Source organism: Podarcis vaucheri, assembly GCF_965113315.1.
Source record: "Podarcis vaucheri genome assembly, chromosome: 2".
NCBI classification, from domain to species: domain Eukaryota; kingdom Metazoa; phylum Chordata; class Lepidosauria; order Squamata; family Lacertidae; genus Podarcis; species Podarcis vaucheri.
The window spans coordinates 32,863,331-32,883,027 of NC_138760.1; the positions used below are offsets into that span (position 1 = coordinate 32,863,331).

Consider the following 19,697-nt stretch of genomic DNA (forward strand, 5'->3'; position numbering starts at 1 on the left):
TGGTATATAGGGAAATCACCAAGTCGTACCATGGCTGCAAACGCGCACGCACAAACACAAATGCACACTGCTGTATCCAAGGTTGGACTACCTCAGGGTACCTAGAAATATGATCTTAAGCCATGTCCAGGGCTAATTCTGGGAAGTCCCAAATAAACATTTTAAGATTAGCACTCTTTTCCTGGCTGTCATTGTTTCAGCAGGGACCATAGCCCATTGGCAAAGCACACAATGAAGATGTTCCCAGGTTCAATTCTTGGCACCTCTGGTTAAAAGAATCAGGTAGGAGGTGATGGAGAACACTACTGTTTGAGACACTGGGTAGCTGATGCTATAGTCAGAGGAGACAATATTAGGCTAGATCAGGGGTCAGCAAACTTTTTTAGCAGGGGGCCGGTCCACTGTCCCTCAGACCTTGTGGGGGGCCAGACTATATGAATTTTTTTTTTGGGGGGGATAAACGAATTCCTATGCCCCACAAATAACCTGGAGATGCATTTTAAATAAATGCACACATTCCATTAATGTAAAAACACTAGGCAGACCCCACAAATAACCCAGAGATGTCTTTTAAATAAAAGGACACATTCTACTCATGTAAAAACATGCTGATTCCCGGACCGTCCGCGGGCCGGATTGAGAAGGCAATTGGGCTTCATCTGGCCCCCGAGCCTTAGTTTGCCTACCCGTGGGCTAGATAATGGACTAAACAGACTGACAGCTTCCTATGTTTCTGACTGTAGGTCCTTGCATCCCAGATTCCCTTCCTGTGGATTCTAATATTCAGCGTCATGCAACTCTTTGAACTGCCATGTGGGGGTCACTAGAGAGTTCCAATGAGGGATTGCAACACCATAACAGAAGTTGAGTTTATGTTCTTACCCTAACCCTACCCCCCCCCCTTTTATAAGGTGTTCACACAGGTTGTGATTGGGCACATGCTTTGCAGTCCAATATGAGGCGCAGGTGGCTTGCTGAGGCGAAACTGAGAAACCATCCACTCTTGCCTTTTGACACAGCTCCAGGAAGTTCTCCAGTTACCTTCCGAACAGGTTTGGGACTTGGAGGGTGCTTTCAGGATGAACTTGGAAGGGTTACTTTCTTCTCCATCCTGTTTCTCCAGGAGTGCACTCTAGCAGTCCCTGTGAACTTCCCTGCTTCCCAGACAGCGGTGTTTATGCAGCTGTGCCAACTGCTCTGTTACGTAGTGCTTAGAGCCAGGCAGGGACCATAACACAGCATCTTTTTTTCCTTTTCTTTTTTGGGGTCCAAATTCTACAGATTTGACCTCGTTTAGTTAGGGGCTTACTTTTCTCCAGAGCTCTTTAACTAGAGTAACCTCCATGAACCTAAAACACAGAGATCTGTTGGCGGAGGGGGGAGAAAATACTTTGAATTGTAGATTACCTAGGAAAACAGCCCAGGAGATCTGACCTCCCCCTCCCCACTCCCCTTTTTAACTTGCCTCAACTCCACTTCCTCCTCAGAGGCTGAGACTCTTATTGGGCCTTCTGCCATCTCTCCTTATATTCTTTATTTGTCGTGATCTGAGGGGCGGGTGTCTATTAATTCTCACTTTTCACGAGCATGAGTTTTGTTGAAAATAGACTATTAAAACGTCTCGATTCTTCAAAGTCTTTATAAAGTTTTTAGGTGTGCAACCTTAAGACTTTTACAAGGCTATGCCTGAAAATATTGAGTGAATGTGACTCACTTGTTTGTAAAAGGTGCATTTTTAAAAATAAATTGTTTTTATTTCTAAGTTTCAGATGTTTACAAATTGATACATGCTTTTCCATTTCACATTTGACTTCCCCACCACCCGTCCATGGTTTGCCCCATATTTTCTAACATTGCAGCATATCATGTTTGTTAAATGCGTGTATTGCACAGGTACACTCGTGCAAGTTGCCTGCTCTAAACATCCCATAAGATGCACATCACGTCGTATCTTGCGATGGGCTTTCATGAGAAGCTGCTAAGGGAGTCTATCTGGGCTGAAGAGCAGAATATAAATAGAAGTAATCAGGGAGCTGTGGTTGACTGTCGCTCCCTCTTCAAATACATATTGGGTGACAAACCTGGGTTTGCTTCTCATGCGTCAAATGCGTGAAACAGTCTTGAATCACGGTGGCCTGTATAAAGGTACCAAGATTTTCCTGTGTAAAGAGACCTTTTTGCCAGGTTGGATGGGGTTGAAAAAAGGTCTCTGTAAGAATTTCCACCTCCTTCTCCCTCTTTCCCTCACTTCTTTGATCCTCTTCTGTCTCTAGCTTGTCACCCCTCATTTACCACAAAACATTCACCACATTTTCCATGTTGGTTGCAATTTATTTTTCAGTCACCAGCTGCTTTCCCAATCTCATTCTCTCTTGCACACAACCATGTTCTCTCCTCACTCCTCCCATGCCACCCCCTGCTGCTCCCAACTTTTTTAAAAAATATATTATTATTGTTATTATTGCAATCATCATCACCATTATTATTTTGCTATAAATTAGGAAGCGTAATCAATATTTGGAGAAGCCCAGTGAGATTTGTTCTGTTTGCATAAGCTGACGGAGTGGATGTTTCTCTGATATTTCAGTGTGTCAAAGGGCTTTATGGGGCAAATTGATTGATGAGCAAGACAGGCTAAGATTACACCAGGTGATGGCAGCACTTACAGGGGAAGACTTTTGGAGACCCAGCAATGGCGGGTGGGGGGCGTGGAGGAGTTCTTAGCCTGTCTTGCAAAGCTACTTGGGTGCTAATTTGCAACCGTTGGCTTCTCCATTCCTTATTACGGCACCTGCTAAACTGTTTACAAAGGCAGCTGCCAGATTGCTGGTTTCGCCACAGGCCTTTTCACACTTTTAGGGCCAAAACTTTAGAGATTGTTTCAATAAAATATAACGTTATCATGGAAATGAACCTCTTTCTCTTACGCTGTTGTTCCTTTACCCCCACCCTCAGATGAACAGCCGTTAATTTTGTGTGTGTGTGTGTGTGTGTGTGTGTGTGTGTGTGCTCGCTTATGTGCAATTTAGAATGTAATCTTCCCACCGTTTTATTTGCAGCAATATATCTCTGGATTAGATCACTGGTCTTAACAGTAAATTGAGCTAGTGGCACCTTCATTTAGTTCTTCTTCTTCTTCCTTCTCCTCTTCCTCCTCCTTCTCCTCTCCCCCCCCCCCGTCTCTCTGACACACATACACACGCAGGACTTGTGTGATGTGGGCGTGGGGGGGGGCAGACTTGTGAGCATCTATAATAGAAATAGAAACCTGGCTCGCATCTTCATGAGTCAGCACAATATAGCATTAGGTTTTGACTTGGGAAAAGTTGCATTCAAATGTGTATACAAACCTTAAAAACACACACATACACATACATCTTGAGGATAGCACACTGCTCTGAGTGAAGTGAAACCAGTTGCATCCCTAAATCTAAGCAAGATTTAGCCAACACTGAGCCCTCCCAGCCAGCGTTGTTGGCCTCGTAACTCCCATTAGCCCTAGCAGCTTGACCAATGGGAGACGGTATAATAAAGGAGGATGGAGAATTTGATGGGGTCTTCCTCCTCGTACAGAATCTAAATACCTGTTTCCCAACCAGTTGGATGAACTTCTGTGCTGTCTTGAGTTGGCTCTGTTCACCTGGCACAGAATTTATATAGTGCAGAGTGCACTATGACTGATTGCACATTCCCTCATTTTATTTTTTTGAAAACGGCTTTGATTATGCACTTTCCTTGCAAAGCTGCATGCGGTTGCATCAGAGAGAGAGGCGACTCAAGAGGCTGCAGTGTCGCAGTCCATTTCTTTGCCCGGACCACTAAAATTAGGGTGAGATGTGCGGGGGGGGGATAACCACTGTGACCTTGCACAGCTCCCATTCACTTCAGTGGGGGGTGTGCAGGAGAACTTTCCCATGGATTTTATCCCAGTTTATTATCAAGCAGCTTCATTACACCTTTTTTTATTCCTCAAAATGCTCTGCAATTCCTTTCTCACTCTGACTACTTAATGTGCTGCGATTGTAACAGGTACATGTTATAGCCTTACACTGTGTACCTGCTAAAGCCACAATATTTGGAGTACATGAATGTTTCCCCCCTTTTTTTAATTAAAAAAAAAACCATGCATGCCACAAAACAGGAGCTAGAGCCCCTGAGGATGCTTGGGCAATGTATGCCAAGCTTGAGAAAGACGTTCTACATTTCAGACATTTCCATTTTAGCAGAAGTTCTTTCCTGTTGAAACGGCCCCTAACTGTAAAGTAACCAAGCAAGACAGCAACTTGCCCAAGACTACGCAAAAATGCTAGAATTTGAACCAGGATCTCTCTCAGCCACCGTGCTGGCCCTCTGTAAAAATGACCCAAATTCCTGCAAACTCAGTTGAATTTTGAGCAAGCTGGCTTTGCCTTCTTCCACCATCGCCAGATAAAATGGTTATGTTACGTTATCTGCTGTAGCTCAGCTCGTTCTAAGCGAAGCCAAGAGACGTCAGGCGTTGGAATTGCAGAAGTTTTGAAAGAAGGCCCGTGTTGCATGCATCAAACCTTTACCCAAATAGCAACCTCCCATGTGAGCCAGCTAAGCATCTTGCTGCTGGCTTAAGACTTGCATCCATGATGAAATGCTATGAAAAGCTGAAAGAGCCCTGCGTGCAGTTGCTGTCCTGCCCCAGCCTCCTGTATGAGCTTGCACAATGTTCTTTCCCCATCCCAAGTTTGCCACCTCTTCCCCACTCTTTGCTGCCCATCCATTCCCCACCCCACAACAGAATTACTCATCCAGGGAACATTGTGTTTGGGAGGGAGGAACCTGCTCTAGGGATTGCTGCACTGGCCTGCAGTCGAGTCTTTCCTGGCTGCCTGGATGTCCACAGAGATGAAGGAGAAGCCATAGCAGCAGTTGGAGTGGAGGCTTCCATACATTGAGGTTCCTGCTAGCGTCTATTTTTGGTTCCAGTATTTACAGTGCGCTGTGAGCGAGGACAGATGGTTAGACGTCATACCTATTGCTTAATGAAATGGGAAGTTGCTGGTGAGATGGGGCGGTGGAAGAGCTTGCATTCTCGTGTAGCCTGGGGGAGGCAGATCTTTGGTGCATCTGGGACTCCCAAGACGAGGTAGAGAGGGGTATAGGACCTGGTTTACCTTGATAGCCTTTGAAAGAGGCTGCTTCATTGTTTGGCTTGCCAACCTGGGCTTGCCAACCTGGCAGAGCTGCTGTCAGCACCTGAGTAATAGGCAGAAATCCAGGAGCAGGGTTTTTCCTTTTCTTCCACCCAATGCTGTGCTTCCCTGCAGGGAAAAGGTCCAGGGGCTGGATTTTCAGCCTCTCGTGTGTCTAGTAGAGGCACAATAACTCCCACCGTAGCCCCATCCTTCCAAAAGCTGGCAACACTGTTTGGTGCTCCTGCTGCTTGAGGATTTTTTGGTGCTCGTCAAAGCACATTGATTTCCTCACTGGGAAAAATGTGTGGGCATCCGGATAGAGAGAGCCAGCGCCCCAAACCTCATGCCCCACGATTCTCCGTAATTGCAGGCTTCCACATCCGACCGACTCAGGAATAGAACGGAGTGCTCTTCTTGCCCAGGACTGAAATAAGAGAATAGTATTTGCTTTGGGGCACATGCCATCGAAGCAATTGATCCTCAACCTGCAAAGATGCATAGCAGGTGACTTTCCACAGCACCATTTCATCTCTGCGACACCTGCTAAATTCCTAATTGCTAGCTGTTTAAAAGCACAGGAGCCCTGCTGGAGAAAATGGTGGCAACCGTAACTCCTGTCTTTGCAGAAGTGGTGCTGACTCCTACAGGGAAGGATTCCAGACCAGTGTGCATTTATTCTGAGTACCTGTGAGCTCTATTGTGCTAATGTGAACCCTTATATTTGACATCCTAAGAAACTTGCAGCGGAATCCTATGTATGAGCACCTGAGAACAAGGTTCTCTGTATTCAGTGTGTTCTGTGTGACTTACAAATTGCAATCACACCTATATTTTCTTAAAACCAACTCTGCAAGTCTTGTAATTGCTGAGGATTGCTAGTGGGTCATGTCTGATGTAAATTGCAGAAACCAAAGGAAACTGCTTGACTTGGATTTCAGCAAGCAAGTGATAAGGCTTTAGCGCTTCGACACAGCACTCTGTCCCTTTTCCAGAAAGTTACTGTTCATAATTTTCCTGATCCTGCTGATCACCTATTGCCAGTCCCCTCCACCACCTTTCTTCTTTTTCTCACCCTGGTTTTTGTTGCAACACAAATTCCCAGGTTCTTTGAAAAGGTGAACCTTGGAAGCAGAAACAGCCATCCAATTAAGTTAGCATATTCAGATTGACCCCTCGGATTGCGGAATTTGTCTGTCCTTAATGTAGAACTTCGAATGAAGCCCAAATGCTATCTAAAAGGACCAGGGGACATCAAAGGGGAGAAGAGAGAAAGCCACGGTATTTTAAGGGGGGGGGCAGACCACAATGCTTACACACACACACACACACACCAGTTCTGCTCTGTTTTAAAAGACTGGAAACCCCTGATGTTACAGAAGGAGCTGCTGGGTCTGCCTCAGCATGCCGCACTTTTGAGCTTAAGGCAGACTTTGCATCCCTTGATGTGGTCAGGAGGAATTTTGAAATGTACACATCGCAGTTCCACACCAACCTGTGGACAGTCTGAAAAGACCCAGTGAGAGCTTATATCCAATTACAGTTAATAACCTGTAATTCAGGCCAGTTTGAGGCTATTTTTCTCCTATGTTTGCCACTGCCGGCTATTAAGGCTGGGCGTTGATTATGGGCCTCATTCAGACGCCCTCTCTGATGAGATGTGCAGGCTGGGGAGGTGGGGACCAGGCGTTTCAGAGCAGAGAAAAGCCCCAAGCGGGAGAAGGAACGCAGATACAATTGGGCAGTGCATGTGTTTATATTGTATTCAGGTGCCGTCTCGCTCCGTCATGTGTACACGCAGAGGTTCTAGTGGGAACTGTCTGAATTGGGAGGGCAGGACGGTGCTCAGGGAATCTTTATGGTTGGTTGGCTTTGGAAGAGAGGCAACTTTTCACATGCCCTTGAACGCAGAGGGCTGGCTGCGTTATCTAGAACTGGGCACAGCGCAGCTGGCTGTGCATCTGTCACAGAGAGTCAGGGCATCCTGGCAACGAGCTATGCATAATGTAATTTATTTTTTTTAAGATGGGTTGCTAACAAGAAGGCCAGAGCTGTGGCTCTATGCTCTCACTGCTGTACATGGCTGTTTGGGACAGGAGCTCCCAAATACTTTGCTGTACAGTAGAAAGTCAACCAATCTATTTTTATCTTTCTTTGGGATCTGCCTATTAGTTCCAGCTGGTAGCCTGGAAGTGATCCACCTTGTGCCCTATTGTCACTAGCACTGACAAGTGTGTTACTAGTCTGAACCTGGCAACTTTCCACAAAGCCGTTAGCAATCTACCTCTGGGCCATTTTGGGATTTTTTTTTTGTCTCCATATGTAGAATTCAGAGATGAGGGTTCAGATGTCTCAGCATTACCACTTACTTGATCATGTGGGCAGTTTAACTGTCTTTCTTTGGCACCTGCTATGACTCTTCCAATGTTTCATTATAATTATTTTTAACAGAGTTTTGTTGTTATTTAGGTGAGCGTTTTGCTTTTTGGGTGTGTGTTTTTGGTCTGTATTCTATTTGTTTGGGGGTATGTATGTATTAAGTGTCCTGCCTATTTCAAGGGAGTTATGAGCATTTTCAGATCTTCTTCTGTGAAATGGGTATTTCATGGTCCCTGCAACTGTTTCTTGATTTCCAAAAGTGCTCCTAGGCCCTAAAAGTTTGGGAACTCCCTACTGTAAGGACTTACCAAAGGAGCAGTTAGGTTGTGTGTTATTGTAATTTAATACTCTGGCCCCAGCAAACTGGAGTTACCACCCCAAACTGTTAAAAGTCAAGACATCAGGTCCTTAAAATTACAAGTGACTAAAAACTGTCAGATTTTTTTAAAGGTGACTATTACTTATTTCCCTTTTTTATTTGAATTTTAATCATTTGGGGCACATGCAGCAGTTCTCATTTTTAGACAGTTATATGTAAGAGTTAAAATATTCTTTTTTTAAAAAAGTGGAAGTTTAAGTTCTCAGATTTCCTCAGTGAGTTCTCCTCATCTCAAGAAAACTGCCTTATGGGTAAGACTAACAACCAGACAAAATTTTACTAGCTGAACTCCCATGTTCTTATCAGATGTATACATAATGGCTTAGATTTTTTCTATGATTCAAACAATATTTTTTTTCATGTGTGTGTGTTTCTTATAGCTTCGCATAATGTCTATACAGATTCCACATATGCTCAGCGACGCTGACTCCTTTAGGTTGTTTTAAAGCGTACACCCCCCACCCCTGAAGCTGGTTGCATTCACAAAGAAAAATGAAATATATTTTAAATAAGCTCAGAGCCACTCAACCCGAAGGGCCATAATTTTTGAAAACAAAAGCCAACAACCGTACGTACAGACCACGTGATATTACTGTGTGGAAAATGGTATTTGGGCTGTGCAGCACATTGGATATCGTGCTGGCTTCTGGGTTTGTGTGGTGGTGCTGGTAGTTGTTGTTTTCACACTTTCCCCCAGATCCTTCTTGATTCAAGGATGGGCACAAACCCAGACCTTTCCCATTCCCAGAATTTTCGCAAATCCAAAGAATTGAGCAACGGAAGCCCTGGAGCCAAGTTTTTGCCTCCCTCGCCCTCACTGGCACAAACCCTTAACAGCTAGTCCCTGACTCATGCATGTTGTGGTTTGCCTTCGCGGCCAAGGAGCTTGTTTCAAGAGCATAGGAATGGGCCTAGCAGTCCGCGGGCTGCCTTGCCTCTGCTACTGACTCATTAAAGTTCCCTTGGGCAAGGTCCCCTCCCTTGTTCCAGGCCTTCCCTCCCTTTGCTTCTCCAACGACATGAAGAGGAAATGAATTTCTACGTGCAAAAAGCTGAGAAACTCCACACGGAATGCACTTACTGCAGTTGCAGACCCTTTTCCAGGGGTAGTCCCAGATTCACGGAAGCCATCCCAGTTTCTAATTTGATCCCGGAATTTGATCCCGCTTTTCCTTAGGATGTCCCCATTTTCATCCGAGAAATGTTGGAGGGTATGGAGCTATTCGACCCCCCCAAAGCCATGGGAAGGCAGCCCTGTATAGGGAAGTTTTTAAATGTTTAATGTTTGATTATGTTTTCATATCTGTCGGAAGCTGCCCAGAGCGGCTGGGGCAGCCCAGTCAGATGGGCAGCGTATAAATAGCAGAATTATTATTATTATTAAATAGGATGTCCCTGTTTTCATTGGAGAAATGTCGGGAGAGTATGCAGTTGGTGGTTTGGTAGCCAGTGGGAGTGGGTCAGTTTCCCATCAGCCACATTGTTGGGTTTTTTATTTTTTTAAAAAAAGGTTAGCAAGGTTATGTCTTCCTGCTTCACAGTGCCTTACACATATTGAGGGCAGTGCGTTGAGAACCCTTGAATGCACCAAAGGCGAATTTATGATACTTATCTGGTTGTGCATGACATGCCCTCTTTGCGTTTCTTGGTTGGCGCTTCTTCAGTGCTCAGCATTACATTTCTGTTGTTTCGCACCATGCATTTGAATGCAGCCTCCCTCTCCGCCTTACATTCTGCACGCTGGTGTGATTATGGTTGACTGTGCTGGCTTTGCATTCATGGGCATGCTTTTGGGTAGGTAGCGTTTGTTTGCTGTGAAGATTACACAGCAGGAAATATGTGTGTTTGCATCACTTCTTCGAGACAGGAAATGTGCACTGAATAATTTGTGAAGCACTTAATTTGAGCTGGGTTATATAAAAGCTTGGCCCCGTAATCAAATTTCCACGTCGGGGCTTGGAATTAAATTGTGAGATAATCGTTTAACTGAACATGTGCAGAGTGCCTGTGATATATAAAGAAAATTAGCATGTGTCTGGGGTTAATGGAAAATATTTGCATCGCTCAGAGCATATAACTTCCGGTCAGAATTGAAGCTCAGCACCTCCTCTCTGGGAAGTACTACATTTGTGTAGCTATGAGGAGAGGTTCTTCCTCTGAGCTTGGATCTACTAGGCATGAATCTGCTTCTCGAAGTTCTGTGTGACTTCTTTTTTTAAAGTTGGAATGTCTCTGGCTTCAGCTCTTGGTGTGTGCTAAGATGGCGGCTGTTCCGTTTGCGATGGAGCCCAGAGCTGGAGGTTATTTTCAAGGCAGTCCTAGCTGCTGAACCTTTTCCCAGCAGAGCTGGTTTGGGCCAGGCCTCTCCCACAGAACTTGGCCTCCTTTTCCAGCCACTGAAACCTGACTGGGAGCTGCACAGATGTTTGTCTGAGTATTTCCCGCACAGCCCCCAGAGGCTGGGGCTGGGTGAGGCCCTCCCCAGCGCAGCTCTTCTGGGGAAGTCAAGCTTGAGCCCAATGACCTGTGTCCTGGGCTCAGCTACAACTTTCCAACCACCAGAATAGCCTGTTCCCTTTTCTGTAATGGCTCCTGAACCTGAAACAGGAGTGGGAAAACCCCCGCTCAGCTGCTTGAGTTCACTCACTTGAGTTAATCATGAAACAACACACAAGGTAGCTTAGTTGGTTAGAGCGTGGTGCTGATAATGACATGGTTGCGGGTTTGATCCGTGTATACGACAGCTGCATATTCCTGCGTTGAAGGGGGTTGGACTAGATGATCCACAGGGTCCCTTCCAACTATGATTCTATGGGGGGAAAGAGTTGGGCTTCCTCACTTCTGGCCATATTGTCCTTGTTTCCACTCCTCAGATTTGTTCTGTTCAGACACCTCAGTCCACTGGGCACCCAGCCGCCCCCTCTCTCTCTCACACACCCGAAACCCCTTTTACTTCTGCCTCACTTGTAGGCTTCCCCCATATCGCCATTTCATGCCCAAGTCAGGACCTGTCTGCTTTGTATAACCTCATATAGTTCTGTCACGTCTCTCAGGATCAATCTGTAGTTTCAGTGCCTGTTGTATTTCAGCCCGGCTGAAGTGGTTATTGAAATCTAGCTGGACAATTATAGTTCTTAGCATTTATATAGCGCTTTTGACTGTGGAAGGCTCTTGGGAACCTGTCATTTTTCATCTGTGTGTTTTGGTCTTCATTGCATTCTGAGCCTCCAACTTTGGCAAAGGAAGCACATAGGGGCACCATTTCCCCCTCAAGTTAAATATATCAACCAACTATCCCTCCCTCCCTCCTGGTGTTTGATTAGGTGAGAGACATATGAGTTGTGTTTGATTTGTGTATCTATATCCATAGATATATATCTAGCTGCATGTGCACGAATGCATTTGCAGCACAAAAATGTAGTTTTTTCTCGATCTGGAATCCATTATGCAGCCATCTCCAACATGTTGTTTCCAAAGGAGATTGATTCCAGATCCTGCCATCCACAAAGGTGGGTGTGGTTACTTGATACAATTTTGAGAACCCTCCCCTTGATTAGGTTAGCTATTCTTTTCCCTCCCTGCATGTGCCCCAGGTGAATGAAGAAGGAAGGGGTGATTGCAATCTTTAGTATACACTCACCAAACAGCATCACTGGCTACATCCATTTTCATCTGTTTTCAAATGGACACAGTGCAGGGAAATGCAGAATCAATGTGCAATGAGCTATTATTTTCAGAATGAAAGCAGTTTCTCAAATAGCGCTTTTCAGGGGCAAAAAAATATGCAATAGATCTTGATTGTGTGTAGACTGTAAAAACAAAACAAAAACCAGGTATTCACTTTCCATTGATTCAAGTATAAAGTATTGTGCGTATGTATCCTATGTATTTGTGTGTGCATATAAGTATATGTTGTGTACTGTGAAGTATATCTTTATGGATGAACTGCTGCTTTGTCTGAAATAATCAATCACATTTATCCACAGAGGGCATAAATGCTCAGTTTTTAATGTCGTCTTCTGCTAAAATGGTTGTTCTGTAACTCAAAAGCTGGGACCAGTGAAAGATCTACATTATCTACCATTTTCTACCATTTCTACATTATCTACCATTTTCATTTGGCAGTACCTTTGCCAAGTGTTGTTAAAAGGAAAGTGAACAAGGAGTTGTCAGCTCAAACTATGAGAGTGTGAGCCCAACTCTCTTGGGGCGGGAGGGGTAGGAGTTTGTTGCTGGTTCAATTATTCTAGATTCTAGAATAAATTCCAGCAAACCTTCCCCCCCCCCGCCCCTCGAACTCACAAACATCTTGAGTGTGTGAGCCACAGATGTCTGAGATTCTAGCATGGCTAGGCTGAGGTGGTGGCGGGTAGGTGGGTGGGGAGAGAGATGTCCCACCACTGCTTTTAAACTCTAAAATTGCTTTACAATTCAGAACAATGAGGAAGCTGCACATCGAATCAAGGAGACCCACAGAAAACAGGAGATGTGGGCTGGCTGAGTCACAGAAGGCTTGTCAGGTAGAGAAATGAGAGGCTAAGACGGATGGGTTTGGAGCTGCGCATTGCCGTGCAGCAACAGGGCAGGGATGAATGGGTGCTGTTTGCCTCAACAATGGCAATCAAGGCAGCTGCCTTTGTAAGCCAGGGCAGCTCTACGGAGAATGTGTGTGTCATGCGCTGTTTGAATTGATGCTTCCAGGGCTGATAGAGTTGCCTCAGTAACATGGGGTAAGTGGGGACAACCTGGGCTTATCCCATTCCCCGGTTTCCGCCCCATTCACTTAATGATCTGGCCGCAGCGGTGGGGTCCCTTCCCCGAAGCCCAAATAAAGCTGCCAAACGAGAGTTTCAAAATAAAAAAACACCATGGAGCAATGATGTCTTGAAATATAGGCTTAAAACATGGTTGGAGGTTATTTTTGGCAGTAGAGGGGACGTTTGGGATGATCTGGAGAAAGGGGCATTGCCTCAAAGAACGAGGGGCAGCTGCAGTATCCAGCAGCTCTCAGTGGCCAGTTAGATAACTTCATCCAAGCCTCAGTGCAAATTAGCCTCTTCCCTTTCGCACACACTGCAGAAGCTGAGCTGTTTGGAGAGGAGAGAGTTTGGAGCTCAGAGCCCAGGACATCCCAAATATCACACACACTCTCGCAGAAAAGTCATGCAAGCCTCCCACTCTCAGCCAGCCTGTCGTTGTCTCTCACCAACTTCCATGCTCTTTTTCACGCTGGAAATAAGATGGCAGACGGGCTGTGGATGGACTGAGGGGCACCAGCCAAGGCATGTGCGGGGCAAGGAGTGCATGGCTTTGGGGCAGAAAGGGGCGTTGCGGATTCGTGCCATGGGAAGACTAGGAGCCCTGGGCTTCTCTTGCGGGTGGGGGGCGCCTAGTGACACCTGGAAGGTTTTAAGTGGGAAATAACAGCCACCTTTTGGGTCAGAGTTGAAGGGCATTAGTGTAGCTATGAATGATGGGAAAGGAGCCCAGCCCCGAGGGAGCAGCAACTGATAGCTCAGACTGAGTACTGTAAAGCCTTGGAATAAGGGATGCTGTAGCCCTGGCTCGGTATCCTATTCGTGTCCAGTCTGGAGCTTATTGCTTTGTTTAAATATGATTCACTGGTGGCTCCACTGATTCACATCAGGAGATCCTTAGGTGCGGCTAGCAGAATGTATCCATTACAAAGCATCTGAACGGGCTTGGCACCGGCCTTGATGAGCCCTTCAGTCAGACTTTTCAGAACATTATTATCTAGCTCCAAGGAAAACCTCCCTCCTTTGGCCTAGCTTACAGAGCAGGGCTTGTTGCCTCAAACACCTTGTATTTAGGGAGAGGCGGTGTTGCTCCCTTGGCACAAGTGAAATTAAGCACACCACTGCTTCCAAACAATGCCTCCCCTAGCTGGCACATTTTTCCACTGGGCTGGCCACAGCTTGGCCAGAGGACAGGTGCTGTTCTTGGTGTCTTTCTGCTGGCTGTACACTTTTTTTCGTGCACTTTTCTTGAGTCGTAATGTCTAGAATCTGCAGGATCACAAAACCTTGCAACAGTTTGTCCCTGCCCTGGACCAGAAACCACCAACATACCTCTCTGTGAACTCGAATTCCCTAAGGTAATTGGATTGGGCACCTTCTTCCAGCCCTTGCAAGTTGAAATCAGGCATCCGTGTTGGAGTTCCTGATCCTTCCGAATGAAGACTGGACTTCCTCATCCACAGTTGCCCAGAGTACCACATGCACTACTTTTCAGCAGCGCATCATCTGCCCCTGTTGTGTGTTGTGAGAGATTGGCACAACAGTTAAGGAAATCCCTATTCAGAAAAGGAGATGAAGAGAGTGGCTGCTTGTCCCACAGTTTTGGGGTTCTGAAAGTTGGCTTTCGGCTAAGCTGTTGTTGATTGCTGTTTTATATGAACACTTTTTTTTGTCCTGGTCTGCTTCTGCATGCAAAGTGCCTGTGTTTGACCAGGACCTGTGCTTTGCTCTTATTTTAGTGTCAGGGCTCAGCTCTGGCGTACGGGAAGCAAATATGAGAGTGAGTCCAGTGGGTGGTTTGGGAACAATAGGTACTGCAACATTCTGAAGCAAATGAGTAAACCTGATTTGTAGTCTGGATGAGACACCACTGGAAGCCTCATGTAATAGTAGGGCACACATAATACATTATAAGAACATCAGAAAAGCCTTGCAAGATCAGACCAGAGGCCCACCTAGTCAGCCCACAGTGGCTCGCAAGCAGGTTTTGTGTGCAATAGCACTTTCCCCATCTTGTTTTCCCCATGCTGCTTCTGGCAGTAGAGACAGAACATAGCAATTGTGGCTAGTAGCCTCTGACAGACTTAACCCTCCATGAATTTGTCTAATCCTCTTGTGAAGCTCCAAGCTGGTAACCATCACATACAGTAAATAACTAAAGGAAGGAATGAGTGCCACTGAATTTGTGCAAAATGGTTTTTCCTCTTCATTTAAAAAAAAAGAGAAAGCAACCAACAGCCATACATCTGTGGTTGGAGTTGCAAACAAGCTGAAAGACTCAAGACTTCTTCCTTTAGAAACCTGACACTTTCCCCTTCCTTGTCTCCTTACTCTGACATCATGAATGAATTTATGGTAATTCTTGCCCAGTGGTGAAAGGGGGAAAGTCCCCCCCCCCAAGTGTTGTTTTTAAGGTGGAAATTCCTGTTTCCTGCAACTCATTTGAAGGGCTGGGGAACCAACATAGCCTCGTTTTTTCCACAGACAGTGGTGGATGGCGTTCCTCCTGGTCATAATGGTTTGCTTGCTAAGATATTTGGATTCTGCTTCTATGAGGATTTTATAAGGATTCAGATTATTATTTTTCCTGGTTTCCAGTGGCCAGAGAGAAGTAAAATCCCCTGTAGAGCTCTGGTTTACTGACTAAAACCACAAAGAGTTTGAATCAATGGAAAAACATGGGAAGCAGTTGCTTTCTCAGCCTTTGTTGTGTTACTCAATGGATATTCCTTTCCTAGACCTGCTTTTGCCTCCTGCGTCCACATCTTGTAATGATGTAAAGCAAACTGAATTTCAAGAATTTAGTGGGATTGGACCTGGAATTCCCTTTTATACAGGCAAACTTTACAGTCAACAATAGCTTTGAGGAGACGGATGCTGTGCTTCTTAAAGCATTGAATTACAAAAGCAGGGCAGGGTGGGAGTTGGGGGCAACTGAGCCTCAGTGAGCCCAGCAAACAAGATCCACCCCACCTTCCTTGAAACTTTGGAAACTTCTATGCTGAAAAAAGCAACCTGATCTGCAGAAATCATCTGGCGTTATCACTTGCTAATCCCTGCAGATCCCTAAGATGTTGCTAAAGGCACAGGTGCAGAGCCCAGTAAAATAGTTGGAAACCCTTCTTCGCCAGCCATGTTGCCACCAGACCCCAAGAGAGCCTTTTGAAATTCAATTTGAAAGGCAAATTTATCAGAGCAACTATCTGCAGCAAGCCCACAGCTCTTACACACATTTAACTTGTGCTCATTCAGCTTGGCAATTATACTGGGGGGGGGGGTGGAGAGAGAAAGGGGCACCCGTCTGGGGGAAAAAAGACTTTGGCAATCCCACCCGCCATGGAACCCAATGTGTTTTCACCTTACACAAGTTTTAGGTGCGTATCCCCAGAACCTAAACCCTCTATAAGTTGCGGGTTTACTGTATGCACCAACAAGCTGTGAATTGCTGGTCGTTTGAATTAATACAGCAGGAAAACAAGGGGACAGCACCAAAACTACAGGTGAGGAAAGGAAGGAGGTGGAGACTCAAAATGATTTGATATCAAAAAAACCCAGTAGGTTTAGGATGATTCTTTTTTCATGTATGGAATAATATATCTTGTCTGCGTCCTTCCTTAGGGTCATTGCGTCCCAGAAGCGAACATCTCCATTCAGTTATGTGTTTCCCCCCTTCCCTTTCCTCTCAATTATTGTATTTTTGGCTCGAAATGACTGGGAGGAGGGAGTTGCCCAGAGATGCGTTTCCAGTTCATGGGATCCAGGGGCTCCAAGCGGAGCGCGAGAGGTTTGGCTAAGGATTTGGCTGTTTGAGGAGTGGGTGGGAAACTGGAGAGGAGCTGATCAGCTGCAGAGTCAGGGGAGCAGACACTGCCAGCAGCTTGTGACTCACAGGCTGGGAAACGCTGGCAGGCGTGAGAGAGCTGAGGCGGGGGGGCTCCGTTCTCAGGGAGACGCAAGCCAAGGCGCCGCACCACGGCTTCTCAGATAGGCTCGGCCTAGAAACAGGAACCGCCTCCCTCCCCATGCCAGGACCAACTGCTCCTCTCCCCCTTTCCTATTTATCCGGTCTCCTAGGCAGCTCGGCCTGAGAGGGCAACTCTTTTGCCCTGAAACGGCTTCAGAGTCTGTGGGGGCTTGGATACATGGCGGGGGTGGGGAAGTTTATTTTCTGCAATGCATCCTGGGTTTGTCTTAGGCCTGGTAGTACTGCCCATACTCCACACACAGCTGTGGAAAAGCGGGATGGGAGAGGACAGGGAGAAGTACCGTAGCAACCACAGCTGCCGGAAATGGCACCGATTCAGCGGGATGGGGAACCGTGGGACGCAGAATGCTGTGTGGTCTGAGGCTGTGCTGCCAAATGGGTGGAGGTGCTAGGAATGCATGGCTTCCTGATTTGAAATTGTAGCTGCAGATAAGGTTGCTTGTTGAAGGGGGGAGCTGTAGAGCACAACACTCCAGAGCCCAGGCTAATGGTGGTGCGGGCCTTGCTTTTTAATTGTCAGCTGTTTATTATACAGTGGTACCTCGGGTTAAGGGACATGGGTGGCGCTGTGGGTTAAACCACAGAGCCTAGGACTTGCTGATCAGAAGGTCGGCGGTTTGAATCCCCGCAACGGGGTGAGCTGCTGTTGCTCGGTCCCTGCGCCTGCCAAACTAGCAGTTCGAAAGCACGTCAAAGTGCAAGTAGATAAATAGATACCGCTCCAGCGGGAAGGTAAACGGTGTGCTGCTCTGGTTCTCCGGAAGTGGCCTAGTCATGCTGGCCACATGACCCAGAAGCTGTACGCCGGCTCCCTTGGCCAATAAAGTGAGATGAGCGCCGCAACCCCAGAGTCGGCCACGACTGGACCTAATGGTCAGGGGTCCCTTTACTTTTACCTTTTACCTCAGGTTAAGGTACCTCGGGTTAACTACTTAATTCGTTCCGGAGGTCCGTTCTTAACCTGAAACTGTTCTTAACCTGAAGCACCACTTTAGCTAATGGGGCCTCCTGCTGCTGCCGCGCCGCCACAGCACGATTTCTGTTCTCATCCTGAAGCAAAGTTATTAACCCAAGGTACTATTTCTGCGTTAGCGGAGTCTGTAACCTGAAGCGTATGTAACCCGAGGTACCACTGTAATGCTAGGTGTGTGACTGGACAATGGGGGGGGGGAGGAATTTGGCCAGGAGCTTCTACAAGCAGGCTACTTGTACGCCAATCAGCAGTTTTGCCTGTAGCCCATCTAAAGTGGGGTTGGGCATGTGCACATGTGCTCATTGGCCCCAACCACTCTTCTGAGTTCCAAGATTGAGAGAGGTAATTAAACCTGGTACTGATTTCTTGATTTATGGATTGTTCTAGCGGTACTTCTGTGCTAGCTGTTCACTCTGGAATAACCACATCTTGTTCACTTGCTTTTACAGAGAATCTATATTATAATGTCACCAAATCATTGCCCTCGTGTTTTCTGCCGCTTTCAGACTCTAGAAAAATAATAATCACATTTTGGGGAAAGAGCACTTGCTTAAGGTGTAGATTGTGTTAGCAATACGTTTCCTGTTTTTTGTTTGTAAAAAGTGTGGTTTTAATGTGTGTTTGTTATTTAAATATTTATAATATGCACTTCCTTGTGTCAAGGTGGTTGGTAACATACAAAATGCAATAAAACCAGACTATGAATGCCCATAAAACTTAAATACAGTGGTACCTTGGGTTACATACGCTTCAGGTTACAGACTCCGCTAACGCAGAAATAGTACCTCAGGTTAAGAACTTTGCTTCAGGATGAGAACAGAAATTGTGATCCGGCGGCGCAGCAGCAGCAGGAGGCCCCATTAGCTAAAGTGGTGCTTCAGGTTAAGAACAGTTTCAGGTTAAGAACGGACCTCCGGAACGAATTAAGTAGTTAACCTGAGGTACCACTGTATAAAGACATCAGTAAGTACTGGTTAGCTAAGAAGTGACACTCATGTTTTAAGGGCCAGCCTAAATAGTATAGTTTTCAGAAGACATCTGAAAGGCAGGGATAGTTCCTGCCAAACGTCTACTGGCAGGCAGTTCCACAGGGCAGAGCTTGCTGCAATGAAGGTTGGGCCGTTATAGTAAAGGCAAACCAAACCTCAGGGATGTGGAGAAACATGAGCAGTGTCACATCAAGAGAGTGAGATTCAAGTAGTGAGTCCCATCAGCAGAAGCCCACACAAGGACTTCGGTTTGGACAATTCCAAGAACAGTTGCAGCTGGCGTACTAGCCAGAGCTTATAAAAAACAAACACTCCTGGCCACAGCGGTCTCTTTGGCCTCTACTGATAGAGGTGGATCAGAGAGACCCCTAGATGCCGTACATGATTCTTCCAACCCTATCCAGAACAGGCAACTAACCTATCTCACAGACCTGAGAACCACCTTCCCTCAAGGCCATTTGACAGTGATATCAGGCAGGTGAACCTGTTGCCATGCACCTTCATTGGCACACCCTCACTATTACCTTTCCTGTCAGATTAAATACTGTAACTGGTTTTAAACATAAGACAAAATCATGTGTTCAGAATCTTCCCTTCTCCACCTGCATCACTGTGTCACACCTTCTAGGATGCATACACACAGAAAAAACTATGCTGCCTCCAGAAGTCTAGAAAATCAATCGCAATTCTGATTGTTAAGTTACTGCAGGATGACAATAGGAGCTACCAGCCAAACTAGAGAGACAAACTGGGCACGCCCCTATGATGCCAAATTTCCTTTCTCAGCTGGTTTGATGAACTCTTGCATTCCCGGGGGGAGCCTTCAGATTTCCACTGGGTATCTCAGGCAAATATACAAAGATGTTGGTGGGAAGAAATGACGGGCATTAAAATTAAGATAAGAAAGTAGCATCCTGATCAGCCCTCAGTCATCTAATGTTATTTAATGCTCAGCATAGCAATAGTAAGGCACAAAATGGGAGATCAGCGTTTTAATTCAGCTAGGATAGCCCTTTAGTGGTGATTCCAAGGACTGGGGTGAGGATCTGTTTTTGCTTACACAATCACTG

General features: G+C 46.0%; 1 protein-coding gene across 9 annotated transcripts in view; it reads left to right on the top strand.

Moving 5' to 3' along the window:
• The window catches only part of BAHCC1 (BAH domain and coiled-coil containing 1), a 117,249-nt gene that overhangs the window by 48,214 nt on the left and 49,338 nt on the right, over positions 1 to 19,697 (top strand). The window lies entirely within an intron of this gene.